General features: G+C 42.7%; 1 long non-coding RNA gene across 1 annotated transcript in view; it reads left to right on the forward strand.

The window, feature by feature from the left end:
• LOC125613722 overlaps positions 1 to 3,885 on the forward strand; it is a 15,108-nt gene extending 11,223 nt beyond the window's left edge. The window contains exons 2-3 of the long non-coding RNA XR_007344275.1: positions 1,147 to 1,149; positions 3,849 to 3,885. This is a non-coding gene — a long non-coding RNA (uncharacterized LOC125613722). The remainder of the gene's footprint in view (positions 1 to 1,146; positions 1,150 to 3,848) is intronic.
• The last annotated feature ends 207 nt before the right edge of the window (positions 3,886 to 4,092 follow it).

The raw sequence follows: 4,092 nt of genomic DNA on the forward strand, positions 1-4,092 counted from the left end.
GGTCTTGAGACCTCCTGGGTCAACACTGACTTTTCTTTTCTTTTTTTTTTTTTTCTTTCTTTGTGGTGCTAAGGATTGAACCCAGGATCTTATGCATGCTAGGCAAGCGCTCTACCTCTGCTACCCCCCAACCTTTTTTTTTTTTTTTTTTTGAGATAGGGTCTTTCTGAGTATTCCAGGTTGGCTTCAAACTTGTGCTCCTCCTGCTTTAGAGTTGCTGTATAAACAAAAGCTTGATCCTTGTCCCCAAAGCCAATTAATGCCAATTTAATAATGAGGACACCGTTTTGAGAAAAAAGGAAAAAGTTGTTTTATTGTTTTGCTAGCTCCAGGCCCAGAGGCTGTGATTCTGCCCATCTGGAGGAACAACAGGGGGAGTTTAAAAGACCTATTCAAAGGCTACTTTTCTGGTGTGAGCTGATGGTGTGTTAGGATTCACTTGTTAATTTGGGAGATATTCACTTCCTAGATCTTCTAGCTGACATCTCCCTCCTGTTGAGCCCAGATAACTCCCTAGTAATCTTGTTCCCTGCCCCAGGTTAGCAGGAGAGGGAGTAGAGGAAAAGGAAAACACATCCCTTTTAAAAATAAGCCTCAGAGCTATATTCAAAAGGTGAAGTGGGCCACTGTTACAGCTGGACCACAGGCATGTGCCACCACCGAGTCCCCCACCCCTGTGGCAGCCTGTAGATACTCCAGCTAACATCAAAAACTTCTGGTAATCCCTTATCTCTCCTCCCACATGCCTTGCTGGTCTCGCTTCCTATCACACGGTAGATGTTTCTCCTGTTTTCCTTCTCATACTTGTAATACTTCTGTTTTTTATATATTTGCATGATTAATCCATGTGGAATTTATTTTGCTATGCGTTTGGGGGTGGGGTTAAGTTTATTTTCCTCCAAATATGCATCAAGGCTACTGACCAAAGAATTTGCCCTCTCCTTGAAGACTGAGAATTCTACCTTTGTCATATATTAAATTATTTTAAGTAAAAAATATCCAGAAACTAACTTTTTTGTTGTTTTTTTTTTTTGTCCTGGGGATGGAACCTGGGACCTTGAGAGTGCTAGGCAAGCACTCTTCCACTGAGCTACACCCCTAGTCCTTCGCAAATTTGTTTTTAAAATATGTGTACCTTGGGCTGAGGATGTGGCTCAAGTGGTAGTGCGCTCACCTGGCATGCGTGCAGCCTGGGTTCGATCCTCAGCACCACATACAAACAAAGATGTTGTGTCCACCGAAAACTAAAAAATAAATATTAAAAATTCTCCCCCCCCACTCTCTCTCGCTCTCTCTTAAAAAAAAAAAAAAATATGTGTACCTTGGGCTGGGACTGTAGCTCAGTGGCAGAGCACTTGCCTAATGTGTGAGGCACTGGGTTTGATCCTCAGCATCACATAAAAAATTAAATAAACAAATAAAATAAAAGGCATTCTGTCCATCTACAACTACAAAAATGTGTGTGTGTGTACCTTTAGCCCTGAATAGTGGCATAGTCCTCTAATCTTGGTGACTGGTGGGGGCAGATACTGAAGTTAGAGGATGACAAATTCAAGGCCAGCCTGGGCAATATAGTGAGACCTTGATTCAAAATAAAAACAAAAAGGACTGGGGGTTGTGGCTCAGTGGTAGAGTGCTGGCCAAGCAAGCACGAGGCACTGGGTTCCATCCTCAGCACCACATAAATGTAAAATAAAGATATTGTGTCCACCTAAAACTTAAGAATAAATTTTTTTTTTAAAGAAAGAGTGGGAGAGAGAGAGAGAGAGAGAGAGAGAGAGAATTTTTTAATATTTATTTTNTTCTGGTGGTGCTGGAGATTGAACCAAATGCTGGGCAAGTGCTCCACCACTGAGCCACACCCAGCCCTTAGCACTTTTTTTTTTTTTTTTTTAACACTTTTTTAGTTGTTGATGGACCTTTATTTTCCTCTTTTTTTTATATGTGGTGCGGAGAATTGAACCCAGTGCCTCACACATGTGCGGCAAGCGCTGTGCCACTGAGCCACAGCCTCAGCCCCCTTAGCACTTCTTGAAGTGATGAACCTAGGTGCTTTTGGAGCATCAAGTTCTTGCAACACCTTCAAAAGAAATGTCAGTATTAGCTTCATTCTCCAGTCAGGAAAATGGCAGCTGAGAGATGGAAAGGTGTGTCCAACATCCTCCAGGAACGATGGGAGCCCTGCTGGGTCTGACGCCCCTCACCCCCACTTCTAAGCTGTGGACCCTTTGGAACAATTACATTCCTTCTCAGTGTGTCCAATCCCCCATACCCATTGTGGGGAACAAATGAGTGAGGTACCACTTGTACTTAATGCTGACATTGTAGTGGAAAAGCAGCCACAGAGAATATGAAACGTATGAGTCCCGCATGTGTGAAGAAAACTTCTTAAATCGGACACCGAGGTGCACACCAGTAATTTCAGCAGCTCTGGAGGCTGAGGCAGGAGGGTTGCAAGTTCAAAGCCAGCCTCAGCAACAGTGAGGTGCTAAGCAACTCAGTGAGACCCTGTCTCTAAATAAAATACAAAATAGGGCCGGGGATGTGGCTTACTGGTTGAGTGGCCCTGAGTTCAGTCCCTGATACCAAAAAAATCACTTATGGAAAACTTTATGGATACTAACATGTATGTATTTTTATTTATTATTCATTCTACTTAGTTGTTAACATGTATATTTGTCGCTAGGGGGCAAAATTGCGACATATGCAGCCAAGGGGGAAAAATAAAGAATGTCCATGTGCTTCTTCTCTTTTTAATGTTTTACTCACTCAAATACTCAATATAATTTTTCTCTATAGATTCTTAATCAAGAAAGCAACAATCCCTAATGCTAGGCACTGCAATAGACATAACCAATGTACAGTAAACAATTCTAGATTAATTAATTAAGAGCAAACAATTCTAGATTAATTCTAAGCACTGCAAACACACTTAACCATGACAGGCTCATGACAGACATTCCCTCTGCGTGCTAAATTCAAAAGTCTCAAGCCTTAAGCTTTACATCTAGCAGATGCACACTCACTCACTCAGACAGCAGCGATCAGGTCCGGAACCAAGGCAGGCTTTTCCTGTCGTGGAGTGGACAACCAGTTGAGGAGGGGACCATATGGAGAAGTTGCGGCTCTCACCAAGGTCCAGATGAGGCAGTAGAGTTTGAGGGTGGTGAGGATCATGCAGAGGATCAGGAAACAATGACAAGTGATGGGATGTCAGTCCTGGTCCTCTTCAGGCTCTCCAGCTCAGTGCTGGCTGAATCCCTGTTCATCAGCTCTATTACTTATACCACATTTTGGGGCTTTTGACCCCCCTTTCAATCCTTATCAGTTACCACCAGATTTCTCCATGACATCATTTACCCTGGGGTCAGAAACATCTGGTCTGGTGGTCTCCATCCTGATCTTTCTCTCTTATCAGGTGAGGACAGCCTGCCAGAGACTTCACTCTGTTTATCAGGGTGAGGGGAAGTGAATTATCTGAGGGCCGCATTGGAGGGCTCTGTTAGATGTGCCTGGTGAGACTGCAGGTTTCAACTGGAGTTTTTAAAATGGAGTTGCTTAGGTTCAGGCCTAAGGCCTTCCTCATGATATTTCACATCATTTTCTCATTAAAAAAAAAAATCCTTTTAATTAAATTTAATTAATTAAAACTTTTTTGTTCTTTTTTTTTTTTTTTGGGGGGGGGTACCAAATTTCTTTATTTGAAGGAATGGTACAAATTAAAGAACATAAGTGGATGTTTTGGTACAACTTATAGAAAAGGTAAAGGTAACCCCAATATGCATGCACTGCCTTGGTGACCAGGAAAGTCACTTGCACGGCTATGGGAAAGTCAGGCTGAGGTTTAGCTCTGGTTATCACTGTCTCCCAGGATGTGCTTGTCAAAGAGATACTCTGCCATGCCCGATTCTGGGGCTCCCATCTTGCGCAAGTTGGTTACATGGTCACCCAATTCTTTGATGGATTTCACTTGCTCATTCAGGTAATGAGTCTCAATGAAGTCACACAAGTGGGGGTCATTTTTGTCAGTGGCCAGTTTGTGCAGTTCCAGAAGTGACTGGTTCACACTTTTCTCCAAGTGCAAAGCACATT

Source organism: Marmota marmota, unplaced genomic scaffold (genome assembly GCF_001458135.2).
Source record: "Marmota marmota marmota unplaced genomic scaffold, marMar, whole genome shotgun sequence".
Lineage (NCBI taxonomy): Eukaryota > Metazoa > Chordata > Mammalia > Rodentia > Sciuridae > Marmota > Marmota marmota.